At 52.5% G+C, this 14,935-nt stretch overlaps 1 non-coding gene across 1 annotated transcript; it reads left to right on the top strand.

The window, feature by feature from the left end:
- The first annotated feature begins 14,293 nt into the window (after positions 1-14,293).
- Positions 14,294-14,400, top strand: LOC123821221. Its single transcript, XR_006786073.1, has one exon. It is a non-coding gene; the product is annotated as a U6 spliceosomal RNA (small nuclear RNA).
- The last annotated feature ends 535 nt before the right edge of the window (positions 14,401-14,935 follow it).

The raw sequence follows: 14,935 nt of genomic DNA, 5'->3' as shown, positions 1-14,935 counted from the left end.
ATAAAAACAAACTAAAGTGTGGACTTGTACACAGCCTGCTCCTCTCAGCCACACAGAATCTGGCCCAAGTCCTTAGCCACCCTCTGCTGTTACCTGTGCCAGGCTCTCCCCTGGATGTGGTTTGGGGGTGGGGCTGTCTCTCTGCAGCTCTGGAGGTTGTAGCTAGCTGCACCCTTTACCCCTCAACGACCCCCTGCAAGCCTGGAGCTCTGCCACACCATGCTTAGATTCTGGGGGCTTTAGAGCCAGAGGGGTCCTCAGAGATGCTTGCTGAGAGAGCTTGCAAATGCCATTGGCTCTCAGCAGACCTCTTTGCTCCCCATCCTTGTTCGGAGGCCCTGTGTGTAGCTGCTGTGGCTTAGCTGGGCAGGTCTTTGCGGGGTGAGGGGTTCTGGAGCCTCACCCCTCTGCCTCTACCTCTGCTCAGAGACTAGAGCATAGACCTTCCTCCTCTTCCCTGTGACTTTGCCCTGGACCCCAGAAAGCTTCCCTCTCCTTGCCTCCAGCACCTACTCCTCTTGCCCTGAGAAAGGCCTAGAAGGTGAGGAAGAGCTGGGCCACCTGCCAGGATCCTCAAATGCCAGCTGTGGGGCTTCTGCAGACCCAGCCCTTGCTTGCTTCTCACCTTGGGGCTCACATCGTGTGTCCCTCCCGGTCTATACTTTCCAAGCAGTGAGTCAGAGGTTTGTTGAACATTAGGTGGAGCCTTCAGTCTCCTTCAGGAGGAGCAGCAGTGTTTCTCGGGGCTGCGGGCTGCTCTGTTTCTGACAGTGGCTTGTGCTCTGACCCAGTTCTTACCACGACCGGCCCCAGTGGGGGCAGGTTTATACAGCTGGTTTACTGGAGGAACCGAGGTCTGGGAAGTGGCCTGTCACAAGCTCCAGGTCCCCTTGGACACGTGACTGAATGTCCTCACTTGTATTTGAGGCTTTGAGGCTGACAGAAGCTGGGATCTGGACACTGGTCCTTTCCACACCCTGGGCCCTGGGACAGGCCTGGTAAGGCCAGTGCAGGGGGTGGGGGCTGCGAAGCTGCAGCTCTCCTGTCAGGATCAGAACCCCAGGATTAGACAAAGAGCACAACGAAGGAGACAGGGTGGCTTGGCCGACCAGCCTGCCTCCCATCTGGAGCTGTGGGACCCTCCTGGGAGCAGCGTGTGATGAGCTCCTGCTCTGGGGGTGGGGGGTGGGGGTGGTTTCCTCCAAAGCGAGAAGAACGCTTTGATCCACTGTGGCTGGTTTTCCTGATGCTGTGTTTTAACCCCCAGTCCAGGCTTGTGATGTGCAGAACCTTGAGCCGTGGGGTTTCCTGTGACATTCCAGTGCTTCTGGTGCAAGGATGTCGTGACTGGGCCAGGAGCAGCTACAATGTGGTGTCCACCATGACCCCGATGGGGAAGAGGGCACCCCAAGGGGGAGCAGGGCCTGTGCCTCCACCCATCTCTGCCAGAGCAGGAAGCTCGGGCAGCACAGCACACACACCCACGCTTCCTGGAGCTGTGGGTGCTGTCCTTCCGGATGGAAAAGATCAAGTTAAGAAATCGTGCAAGGAAAAGACTACATACACTATTTTAAAACAAACAGGAAGTTGCAATGGCCTCTTTGGGCAAAGAGACGTCTATTCCATGAGAATCCTGCTCTGGATTCCCATAAACTGTGTACACTGAGCACCCTGCCCTCGGAGAGGGCCTGAGACCTGAGAGCACAGCAGCAGATACGACGGGGTCCCTGCTCTCAGCCAGCCCCCAGCCGAGTGTGGCAGACTCACAGGAAAACACTGCCGGCCTGCCTGCTGTGACAGTTGTGCAGCTGTCCCCCTTTATCTGCGGCTTTGCTTTTTCAGGTTTCAGTTACCTTTGGTGAACTGTGACCCAAAAATATTAGGTGGAAAATTCCAGAAATAAACGATTTGTTTCCAATACTGTGTTGTTCTGAGTAATGTCATAGAACCTCAGGCTGCTTACACCATCCATTCTTCCTGCTCGGGACGTGCATCGTCCCTTTGTCGGGCGCATCCACGCTTGCACGTTGCTGCCCGGTGGTCGCGTAGCAGCTGTCTCGGTCTCAGACCGACTGTGTCCCTGTGTCACAGAGCTTGTTTCTAGTAACCCTCATTGTGCTCAGTAGTGGCCTCCGGTGCAAGAGTAGTGATGGTGACTGTTCGGATATGCTGAAGAAAAGCTGTACAGTGCGTCCATTAAACCCGAAGAGAAGTCCGCCTAGGAAAAACCATGGTATGGGTAGGGTTGGTACTGTTCGCAACTCCAGGAATCCACTGGGGGCGCTGGGGATGTATCTGCCACAGAAGAGGGGGCACTACTGCACAGACAGGGGGAAACAGGTTCTTGGGACTCAGAATCTCGCTGACCAGAGTCGGGGCGGGTGTAGTGGGCTTTTGGTGGTCGCCTCTGCCTGCCCTCAGTTGGACATCCACTGAGCTCTGCACACAGGACCCTATGCCTTGGACACCATTGGCTCAGCTCTAGCTTCAGGCAGAAATGGTCCCTGCTGTGCCTAAGCCGATGAGCACGTTCTGTCGTCCCCTGGTCACAGCCATTTGTTGGTGGAGGCTGGGTATGTGGTCCATCTGAGTGAGTGTTGGGATTTTACTCAGATTGCTTGGAGACAGAGATACTTGTCTGCTCCTTTTCTGGATATAAGAGATAAAGATGTAGTCTGGGAACATTCTGGAAGCCACCTTGAGACCACAAGGAAACTGGCTTTAGGATAAACATAACGTGAAAGGCAGAGCTGCAAAAGAAAGAAACCAGGGCCTTAGTGACATTTTTGAGCCACGGGGTCAAACCAGCCCTGAGATACACTCTACTTCTGAATTTACCACCTTGTGTGAATGGTGCATTCCTTTTTCCTTTACTCCATTTGATAGGGCTTTTGTTGTTCCTTCACTTCCAATGCAAGGTCCGAAATGATGTAGGCTCCCGCTCCCAGAAGCCACTGACACGTGAGCTGGGTCTAGAAGCGTGTGCTCCAGAGCGATCCAAAGCCTTCTTTTCTGATTTAAGCCCCCGTCCAGCGAACACTCGCCCAGCGGCGACTGTGTTCCAGGCCCTGGGCAGCAGCTGGGATGCTCAGGTGAACAAGATGCGGTCTCCTGGCAAAGCTCATACCTGTTGGAGATCCAGATGGGCTCACTGCCTGCTACAATGGAAGGGCGCGTGGAGGGTGTGGTGCCCGGAGGGGAGGGGCAGCCTTTAGCGAGGGTCAGCGAGGATGCGTGGAGTGAATGTTGTTGTCCTGGCAGCCTGACCAACTTTCACTCCACTCCCCTGGCTTTCCTTTGAGAGCTGCTCCCCCACACTGCCAGCTTGCTCTCCTGGCCATTCAAGGACTGACTTCTGGGCTGGGCAGGGGGTGGAGAATTTGGGGTTTCTTATGTTGACATTGCTCCAAGAAAGACACAGACAGGGAGTGCAAGCAGCCCCCAGTAGACACCCAGAGGGAGTTAGAGAAAGCAAGCAAGGGGAATGGGGAGAAGTGGAGGGGCAGCCAGAGCTAAGCAGCCAGCTTCCCCCTCAGAGAATGACCTTGACTGGCATGGCTTCCATTCCCAGGACTGGCTACAGGACTTGTGGAGCCCAGTGGAAAAGGAAAAGTCTGGGCCCTTTAAAAACAATTATGCAGAGGTTTGAGATTACCTGTTCAGAGCATTAAGGCCAGCGCGGGGCAGTGAGACAGCAGCTGCCCGCCTGTGAAGTAGGCCCCACCTGCACCATCCCGGTGTTGGAAAGAACTTCGTCCAGTGTTTAGACTGTTCATGAGCTGGCTCAGGGAAGTGCCCAGGAGCACAGCCTGCATCGCATCCTGGGACCTCGGCAAGTCATTTCACCTCTCTGGACTTGGGTTCCCTCATCCGTAAAATGGGGGCAACAATAGGGCTGTTGCAAGGATTAAATGAGTTGATGTGTAAATTGCTTAGACGGGTTTGCTGTTGTTGTTTACATGTATATTCTTCCATGGTGAAAACTTGTCTACACCTTCTTGGTTCCAGCTGCCCCTTCCCAGTTCCCACTGCTCAGCTGACTCAAGAGGACTGCCCTGTTTGTAAGGTGTGGCGGGTGCCAACCATCCCACTCCGCTTTTCTCCCTGCAAAAATGGGCCAGGGTGCAGGGGCTGTGGGGCAACTCCTACCAGGAGCACTCAGCCGAGATTGCTGGGAATGCAGCCTGTAAACCTGCCGCTCTGACCGCTAAGCCATTCTCCCCGGAGAGCTGAGGTGGGGAAGACTGCCAGGGTGCCAGAGAGAGGTCAGAAGGTAAGTGCATAGGCTGCATCACCCCAGCTGAGGAGGGAAGGAGGGTGGTGGGAGTGGAGGGAAAGAAGGTCCTTTCCTCCACCACCAGGGCAGTGGGGTAAGAAGGGGCAGTGCCATGGAGATCTGGGCAGGAGGTGGGCATGGGGATCCACTACGGGGTCTCCTCAGCCTCCTCCAGGCCAACCAACCGTGGAGGGGAGGTGGAGCGCTCAGCTCACTTGGGACACCCTAGTTCTGGGTTCTTGGCCTGGCTCTGCCACTGGCTGACCCCAACCAGACTCTCAGCAATACTCATCTGTCAAATGGGATTAAGACCCTTTAATTCAACAGAGATTTTCTGAGGAGCAAAAGTATGACAGAACAAGTGTGTGTGAGAGAGAGAGGGAGAGACAGAGACAGACAGAGAGAGAGAGAGGGAGAGAGAGAGAGAGAAAGGCAGAGACAGAAACAGAGAGTGAGAAACAAAGAGAGAAAGAGTCAGGGAGCAGACAGAGGAACACAGAAGCTGGAGGAGCCAGTGTGCACACTGAGAGGGGCTTTATCCCCGCGCCCCCCCTGCCCCGCCCCACCGCCCCACTCCACAGCGCTCTTGTTTCGGGAAAGGGGTGCTCAGGACCCTGCTCCCTGAGTGGAGGAGTGGGGGCACGTCCCCTTCCCCCCAGGCCAGCAAGCCGGTTTCTAGCTCAGGAGCCTTCCTTTGAAGCCAGGCAGTGAGAGGGCCTCTCTGCGCCGGAGCGCTGAGCTGGACACATCCGACGAGGTTGGCCTCTGAGCCCCCTCAGGGCTGCAAGCTGTCAGGGGCTTGGATGTCAGGGTGAGCTCTTTCTTAAGGACTTGACTATCCCCCTGGGTGTGCTTCTCAGCCAGTGGCCCCCAGCTGACCCTTGCTTCTGGGCCCCCAGACTCAGGCCCCTTGAGGAAGAACAGCAAACAATCCCGGATTCCAGCAGGCACAGGGCCAATGTATGACCTTGGACTGTTTGCTTTTTTAAACTTAAAAAATATACAATTTTAATTTTCATCACGAAAACAATTGTGTTCTTAGAACTTCCAGGCAGCCCCTGACTTGGCCAGTTCCTCATTTAGGCTGCCTCTCATGAGGGAACGCTGCAAAAATACAATCACCGAGGAAACAATGGACTGGGGTTATATTTAACTCAGCCTGCGCGGGAGCCCCGCGCTGCACCACCTGGCTGGCTCCTCTCCCTCCAGTCTCAGTACACACCTTCCTGTCCCTCTGTCTGCTTCCCTCGGTCTCCTAGCAGCCCACCTTGCTGTCTCCAGCCATCTGCACCCCAGAGGAAAGCTGGCAAGTCCCTCCCAGGACAGGGATGCACCCCTCCTCCCCTTCCCCCGACCCCCAGATCCTTCAAGCATCCCCTCACCCCTTCACTTAGGTCACGCCTGAGTCAGAGGCATCATCGAGAGAGATGGACATGCTTGGGGATTGATTTTCTGAAAGAAAGCCATCCCGGCCTTTATCGGCCGCCTTCAGACCTGAGAACCTTTGCACCCCTGTGCTTCCTGCTCACAAAAGACCTCCACTGCCCAGGTCTTGCTTTGACCTCGTAATAATCGTTTGAGGCAGGCCCATTCTACAGATGGACAAATTGAGGCTTAGAGAAGTTAAGTAGTTTAGCTATAGGAGGCCCCATGAGAGTGACATCCAGTGGCTGGGAGGAAGCCCTCTTCAGCTGCGGGCATGCACTTGGCGGGCGGTGCCGTGGGAAGCCTGCGCAGTGCATTCAGACGAGGGCCAGGGCGGCGGGACAGGACACAGGAGGCCTCAGACAGGCAGCTCGTCACTCCCTCAGAAAGGCCTTCCCAGTTGCCTCCGTAAGGTCAGACCGCTCTCCTCCCGCCTCCCATGGCTCCTTGACTTTTCTTTCATTCAACTTTGTACTTATCCCTGTGGCTATTTTTCACTCTGTCTCTTCTAAAATACTATGAACTTCTTGTGGACAGGGAGTATCCTTCTGGGCCCCATGAATAATTTCATGGCTCTTCCTCTTGGATGACAAAGGGCTACTTGAAATCCAGACACATTTGGAGTGAGTGTTCATAGATGAGTTAGGCCCGCCTCGGCCAGCCTGTGGGCTGGGGGACGTGAGATGTGAGACTCGGAATTCATCCCATTCACAGACGATGCTCATTACACCCTGGCACCCTGGCACCCTATTCGCACCCAATTTCTCAGGGATCCTCTGCTCAGAGGCTATAATCCCTGGTTTTGAATGCTCTTCCTTGGAGTTTTCCTGAAAAAGGGCTCCTTCTGACTGCAACAGCATCTTAAGTGTTTCTGGAGGGTTGAAGGTGAAGGGAGTAATGAGGGGAATGTGGGGTGGGGAGAGGTTGATAGCAATGACAGGGGTGTGGACAGGGCTGTGGCTGCCTTGGTGGTGACTGGCTAGAGGAGAAACCTCTCAGTGGATTGTGACCAGCCGGCAGGATCTCCTGGCGTGGGTGTTTACCTGAACACAAGGCGGGTTAAAGGTGCAGCTCACACCCTTCTCCCAGGTGCTAAGTGCACCATCCTGGGGGACCAGACCAGCAAGAGTGAAAAGTCACACTAGTGTTCAGAGAAGGAGGAGACTGATGAGACTGTGGCTCCCGACTGTCCCAGGGAGAGGCTGTCCCAGGAGGGAGAAGGGCAGAGAGCACTCAGTCAGAGACCCCACAGTGCCCAGCCTGCGGAGCCTGGCAGCCAGTCCGCCACAACTCAGCCCTTTCTCACGGTCAACAGAGAGGGTCTTCGAGAACAGACTGCTAACAAGTGCAAATAAGTGAGAACCAGGACGGCTCCCCAACCCTTAAGTACACACGGGGAGAAAAATAAATTTTGAAAGTGGCCTCGCTGAACGTGCCCTGGGCTCATTCCAACCAAAGTACCAGACAAATAGTCCAGAGCCTTTGACAAGCTGGAAACTCCGCCAGCTCTGCCCTCCCTGGTTACTCGTAACTCCGAGGAGCTGGCAGCAGCCAGCAGGTTTGACTAATAGCACCTGGGCCACATGAAGCCTTGCTCAGTTCAGCTGGCGCAGACCCCCATAACCCTCTTCCCCATCCAGCTTCTTGCAGCTTCCCCAGGCTGGATCTAATAGAAACGCCTTGTCTTTATAGAGCACTCAGCTCCAAGGGGCTTTGCTGCTATAATCTAATGGAGGGGAGCAGAAGGGTGGGGTTGCAGGGCGCAGGGATCCTCTTTTTCACTGGGAGGGATGCTGGGCAGGACACGTAGAGATGCCGGAACGCCAGTGCCAGGTGCCTAGAGCCCTTCAACTTGCACCTACCTTCCCAGCCTCTGTCTCCCACACCAGCCACTGTTTTCAGGCCACTGGCATGTGCTGGGTGCCCTCACGCTGCTGTCTCTGTGCTCCTTGGTGCGGGCTAGGGTGTGGGGTCCCAGAGAGGTTGCCACTTGCTTAAGGTTAACTGAGAGGTGAGAGCTGGGTTCAAATCCAACCTGAGCTTGTTGCCTAACATACTAAAAAAAAAAGCAGAGCATCGAACAGGACAGACAGAGGTGGGCTCTGGGAGAAGCTTTTGCATCGTTGGAGGTGCGTGGGCTGGCAAGCATGCCCTGGGCAGAAAGACATGCACAAGGGCATGTGCAAAGGCTCTGGGCCAGGACAAGGCTGTCCTTGTTAACCAGACAGAAGGGAAGCCAGGTTGGGGAGGGGGGTGGGTAGGGAAAGCCAGGGGGTGGAGCATGAGCTGGAGAAGGGACAGGTCCCAGAGGTAGAGAGGACAGGCAATATAAATAAAGCTGAGGTGGTGCTCCAGTCTACCAGGCCAGCATGGGGACCTAGGTCCTTATCTGCTTTCACTTTGCCAGTGAACCTGTTTTGGCTGTGTCAGCCTCACCTGTCATCCCTGTCCCATGCCTAGCACAACTTCCTGCCAGGTGGGATGATTATAAATGAGTGTTAAATGACCAGACCTTGGAGGATACTGTGACATGGGGCTTTGGAAGCCTGGCCAGACAGCTGATAAGTGAGAGGATATTGATTTTAACCGAAGAATCCCTGAATACACAGTGGAAACCTAACACTGCCAGCTGGTCCTCGCCGCTTCATCCTTTATGCCCAAGAACCAGGATAACAAAAGTAGCTACTATTTATTAATCATTTTCTTATGCACTAGAAAATTTACAAACCATTATTTTAACTCAATCCTCACAACCACCTCATGAGGTAGGTTCAGAAAGGGTAGGTAAGTTTCCTAAGGTCACACAGCTAGAATATTACGACTACAACTAGAAAATTATGGTTCCCAAGGAGAGAACCCTTTCAAAATCCCCTGCCACTGAGTAGCTATGGGGCAACATATGTGTTGGCTCAGAAATTGAATTTAATTGGGTCTTTAAGTGTGGGTGGGATTGCATCTGTTGAGAGGAACAAATAGCAACCAAGAGCTCTCCAGGCTGGGGTGGGGGTGGTAGAGGGGAGCGCAGCTCACCAGCGGGAAGACTCTGCTCTGAAGAGGGATGTGAGGTAGAATAGGTAACTGGAGGTGGTGCTGTTGCTGCGTTTGGACATGAGGGCAGTGGGGAGCCCCTGTGGGTTCTGGAGTGAGGGAAGAGGAAATGGCTGTTGCATGTTGGCTCTAAGTGCTGGGAGGAGGGAGGAGATGGGAGAGACTAGAGGAAGAGAGGCCAAGGGAAGGTTAAGGCAGAGAAGAAAAAGTAATGTAGACAGAGAGAAGGAGGGGAGGAGGCGCAGGGAGAGGGGAGCCCACTGATAAGTGGTAATTGCTACCACTTGTACACTGTATTTCACCAAGCTGTTGCACACACACTCGCATTATCTCCTTGGACCAAGGCCTCAGAACAGGCCTATGAAGTAACAAGGATGAATCCTGCTCGCTGAGCGCTGCTCCACGCCAGGTACTCATGTCCGTTTCCTGCAGCCCTGTCGACAGCCCTGGAGGGTGAGTGCTATTGTCTTTCCCCTCTGCAGATGATCTGGCTGCAGTTCTGATAGGCTAAGGAACTTTTCCAAGATTGCAGCTCAGAGCTGGGGTTTGAACCCTGGCCTGTCTAGCTCCACCGCTTAGGTCTGCCCCATTGTCCAAGATTTTAACCCATTTACAAATGAGGAAGCTGAGGCTCAGGGAGGCCCTGAGAGGCTTCAGGGGCAGTGAGCATATTCGCAGCAGCGATTCTATCTGGCTCCAGGCCGGGCATGCTTGGCCTTAGGGGCTTGGACAGCGTATGGCCCCTTCCCTAACCAAGACCCTGGGTTCGTTCCTGTAGGACCCTGTGTTTCCTCAAATGGATGGCGGCCCCACTGACCCCTCTGGGGGCAGCTCTTCCAGAGGCCTGGAGTCAGGTCTTGAGGCCCATGAGAAAGCCTTGGGGAGTGGAAGCAGGCCTCTGAGAGAGAACAAACTCCAGATCACTTCTGGCTTTGCCAAATCTGTGTCAGAGCTTGGCACTGTGAGGGATGGAGGGCTCTTTAGTGGGTTTCAGGCCCAAATGGTAAGAAAGCTCCAGGGGCATAAGAATGTGAGAGGGGCCAAGCCAGGGGCGGGCGTGTGGCCAGACCAGCCAAGGGCTGGTCAAGGGAGAAGGGGTGGGTGGAGGTGGCAACCCTGGACCTCGTCAGGGGTCATGCCCAGCCCCACCACACACATCAGGTTCTTAAGAACCACTTAGCCAGCTCTCCTGGCTGCCGCCCTTGCTGGAGGTTGGGGTTCTGGAGCTCAGTGGGGCCTGCAGAAGGTGGAAGCTTGTGGGCTCCAGGAAGCACGTGTGTCTTCCCAGCAGATGACTGGTGGGAGCCTCTGAGAAGCAGGCCCCGGGGCATGAGGTAGGCAGGCAAGTCCACTTGTCAACAAACCGCTGACAAGTGGACTTGCCTGCTTGGCCATTAGGAGGGGTTCCATAAATATTTGTTGACTAACTAACAAGAAAGAAGGCTACTCTGATTGAATGTCCTGAAGAAAGAAAATGTATTGAATGACGTATTCAAACCAGACATCAGAGAGTCTTTGAAGGACTGGCCACAAGGAACAGAGAATGGCTGTCATTTAGCGTCTTTATAATATTAGCAGAAGCAAACTGAGCCTTTTTTGAGGGGTCGAAGTGCTTAAAGCCTGTTTGTTCTCCTTAGTATCTGGAAGTGTCCTCCTATGAGCCTGTTTATAAGGGTCTAGAATCTCAGCAGTGAGCCTTTGCTTATCAGAGGCAAGCTTCAGGCCTGTTCTTGCCCAGAGAGCTCAGCTCCCAGCCTGCAGCTGTTTGGTCGACACGAGGAACTGCAGAGCCCTGTGTGTGTTCATGTGCCATCCTCCAGCTGCCAGGCTGCCTGAACCCGGACAGCCATCCTTCCTCCGTAGCAGGGTCCCTGTCCTTCCATGTGGGGCTCTGCTCAGACCTCAGGTAAGCTGGGCCAGTGATGGGGTCTGACTCTTCTGATCGCCTCACCTGTCAGTCCAGCCAGAGTGCAGGCTGGGGTGATGACAGTGAGGTGGGGGCTGGGGCAGGGCAGGTCACCAAGCTTACCCTGGATGGACAGAATTCTGTGTCATGGGGGCTGGGTTGGATCCTAAGCCCACTTGTGCTCTGTGGCTCCTTATCTCATTCCCCGGCCTACTTGGAGGCCTCTCTGGTATGTGACCAGGCCAGGGACTGACATCCTGATGGTTCTGCGCTCACTGTGGGAAGACAGACCATCCTAGAACCCTGGCTGTGGATGGACAGAGCTCCTGCCAGGGAGCCAGAGTGATTTTTAGTGTAGCCCTCCTGCCCATGACCTCTGGCAAGTAATTTACCCTCTGCCAAAGAGAACCTCAGAAGAGCTTTCTCACTAGGGTTTTGTGAGGCACAGAGGAGATTCCAAATAATGATAGCTAATATTTGTCGTTGAATGCGGTGGGAAGTCCCACCCAGTCTGCTCAAGCACCCACTCCTGAAGAAAAACACTGTGTCAAAGCCTGCAGGATGGGCTCGGAAGCTGGTGTGACCCTGGGCTTCCCCAGGACCTCCCCAGGACCTGCAGGAATTAGCAGGAGTTGGGGAGACCCAGATATCCTGTGGACCCTGCTCCTGCTGCCCACACAGTGCCCAGGAAGCCCGGTGGAGGCAGGTGAGGGGGGCAGGCAGGAAGTATGGCCTCGGGTTTAGGGGCACTGGCTAGGTCAAGCATCAGGGTTCAAAGGACAACACCGCCTCTTCCCAGACTTTACGCACATTGCTCACTCTTCTAAACCATGGTTTCCTCATCTCCAGTGAGCACAATGGCAGTGTGTGTGTCACAACACTGTGGTATGTGTGGGTCAATGAGATACCATCTGCCATACAAGATTTTAATAGACCAACTGGTATTTTTTCCCAGTGTATTTCCTTCCTTTTCACCCTTCTCCTGTTCCTGCCCCAGGCCCTGCTGTGCTCACTGCCTCAGGGAAAGGATGTGACAGAAGGGGGCAAAGGGAAACAGAAGGAGACTCTCCCTAAGTTTTATGTATGAAAGCCTTGACCATAGGGGAAACTGCAAAGGCACCCGAACAAGAGAAAAGCATCCTGAGTAAGAACCCATCCCCCAGCTAGGAAAATACCCCAGGGGAGGGAGGTGGAGGCACAGTGTCATGGCCGGGTCCTGGGGAAAGGCCGTTTTCCACTTGAGGTCTGGGATCTGGGAGTGGCGGGAGCCCATACCCCTCCTTCCCGGGAGAACCTTGGGGAGGCAGCAAGGCCCAGAGAAATAAAAGTGTTTGCAGCGTGACAAGGTCACATTCTTAAGTGGCCCATTGTGAGTTCTGCCCCACTAGGCTGTGGAGGCAGCAGATGGGTCCCTGGTATAACAGTAGCCCAGAACATGTGGAGAGGCTCCCCCACCCTCCCAGATTGAAAGGGTCATGCAAAAAGGACCACAGGCTACCTCCATGGTGACCAAGTAGATTCATGACATTGGACTCTCACTTAAACCCTGTCTCTATTGACAACCCCACTCCTCCCACTCGTGAGAATTCAAACATCCTCTGGAGAGATGGTGTGAAACTTGGGTTGTCTGAGATTAGCAAAACTATGGAGACCATAAGAAAGTCAGTTGTACCCAAGGTTTGTAGGGAGGAAAGGATGAATGGTTGGACCACAGATTTTTAGGGCAGTGAAACTATTCTCTATACTTAATGGTGATACATGTCATTAAGCATCTGTCAAAACCCATAGAGTGCACAACGCCAAGAGTGAGCCCTCATGTAAACTGTGACCGCTAGACGATGATGACAGGTCAGGGCAGGCTTGTCAGTTACAACAAACACACTACTGTGGTGCAGGATTCGGACAGAGGGGGTGCTGGGCACATGTGGGGGCAGCTGGGGGAGTCTCCGTACCTTCTACTCAGTTTTGCTGTGAACCTGAAACTGCTCTAAAAAACAAAGCCTATATTGTAAAAAAAATCAACATGAGACAAATATTGCCTTTCAATATCATGCTATCCTTCTGAAGATCTTCTCTTTTACATTTTACAAATTGTGGTTGAAGTCACTGTTACTTGAGACTTTGTCTCTTTGACTGAAAGTTAAGAGAATGGAGTTCTAGTTCATTTAAGCTCTCATTCTTTCTTTCTACACAGTGGTGGTGTTTGGTGCTCTGGAGGTTGTGCGGTGGGGCTGACTGTGGCGGTGGTGGAGATGGGGCACTTGTGTTAGGCATGGTGGTGATGGTGGTGGTGCTGGTGTTGGCCAGGATGGTGCTGCTGTTAGTTTGGGCATAGTGGTGTGGTGGTGGTAGGCATGGTTTTGGTGCTTGTGATGGTGGAGGTGGTGTTGGGCATGGTGACAGTGATTGTGGTGGTGAGGGTGGAGATGTCAGGAGGAGTGGTGGTGAAGGAGGGGTTTCTGTAGATGGTCTCTAGTTTCCTTTCAGATCTACTATTCTTTGCTCTTTGATTTCTACTGCCATTTGTGTGGGCAATGGTTGTCCACCGAGGCTACCAGTGGAACAAAGGAGAAAGGAAAAGATTAAAAACTAGTGTTGTTGAGTGCTTTCACTCACTCTAATTCTCTTTGTTAGTTCTACATTTGCCTTGTGCGATACTCTCCTGTTCTACCGTATTTGTAGAGTAGGAAAAAAAGTTGAATTAGGGAGGTAATGATTGGTCAGAGTCCATCAGACATCTACCTCTTCTACCAGATTCCCAGAATTGAGAAGAAAGAAATAGAACTGTGTTAGAATTTTGCCACGAGGTCTCAAAAAGGAACAAATGGCACACTCAAATTGCAATAATTTGAGGTTTAATTTACAAAGGGATGTTTATAGAGGTGTGACCAGGGTGGAGGGGATACATAATGGATGGTGCAGAAACCTGGGCTAGTAACAGGGGTTACCACCCCAGGCTCACTTGCAGGAGGGGGAGATGGCCAGCACCCAGGAGAGACCCTGCATGGGAAGGGAGCCTGTGTGAGAGGGGCTGCTGGGAGCATCCCAGCCAGCAGAGGAGATTCTGTAGGGAAGGAGTTGGGTTCCCCGATCTCACTCTCCCCCCTCTCTCCAATCTCCTGCATGTGCTCCCCATTGTCCAAACTGTTAACCTAAAAATAAAAGGCCTTTCAGAGTGAAAGGCAGCAAGCATTTATTTGAAATTAAAAAATAAAAGCTATTCAGGAAGTGCTGATTCCTGGTAGAAACCCAAACAATGTTCCGGTTGAAAGACAGAGCAGCAGGTTGTCATGAGGAAAGGAAAGGGAGCACTCACAGCCGCAGAAGGAAGGCGTTCCCATTGGTGTGGAAATCTGGCACAGTGATGCTAATTCTAAAGAACGTTTAAAACAATTTTTGTCAACTACAGTTTGTATTCAATATTATTTTGTATTAGTTTCAGGTGTGCAGCACAGTGGTAGACGATCACATGCTTTGCAAAGGGTTCCCCTGATATTTTCAGTGCCTGCCTGGCACCACACGTAGTTATTACAGTATCACTGACTGTGTTTGTTGTGCTGGACTTTACATCCCCATGACTGCTTTGTAACTGCCAATCTGTACTTCTCAATAAGAATGCTTTTTAAATTTTCAGTTTGGTGCTTGCTTTAGCAGCACATATACTAAAATTGGAATGATACAGAGAAGATTAGCATAGCCCCTGCGCAAGGATGACACACAAATTCGTGAAGCATTCTATATTTTTCACAAAAAAGAGTAGGGGGAATTTGTGAACACCAGGATACATGAAGGAGACTGCACCACTGAATCTCACAAGTATTCTACCACAGAAGTTCACACCATAATTACAGGGAACCAGAACAGATCAATTTAAGAAACAGAGGCTAACAAGAAGAAACCCACGAACAATGAGAAAACAAAGAAACAATCCCCAATTGAAGGGAAAGGAGGAAGCCTCAGGAAAAATGCTAAATGAAATAGAGGCAACTCAACTATCAGATAGTGAGTTCAAAACAATGATTATCAGGAAGTTCAATGAACTCACAATGAGCTATCAGAAACTAGAGGGAAGCTACAACAATCTCACTGCAAACTATATAAACATGAAAAAGGAAATAGAAACTCTCAACAAGGGCCAAGAGGAAATGAAGAATGCCATTTCTGAACTGAGGAACATAGTAGAAGGAATGAAAAGCAGGATTGATGAAGCAGAAGATCGGATTAGTGAGCTAGAGGACAAAGTAGAAAACAACACCCAGAAAGAGCAAGAAAAGGAAAAG

The sequence above is a fragment of the Phyllostomus hastatus genome, unplaced genomic scaffold, assembly GCF_019186645.2.
Source record: "Phyllostomus hastatus isolate PE091 unplaced genomic scaffold, TTU_PhHast_1.1 phas_contig_38, whole genome shotgun sequence".
Lineage (NCBI taxonomy): Eukaryota > Metazoa > Chordata > Mammalia > Chiroptera > Phyllostomidae > Phyllostomus > Phyllostomus hastatus.
This window is presented reverse-complemented; position numbering and strand designations above follow the sequence as displayed.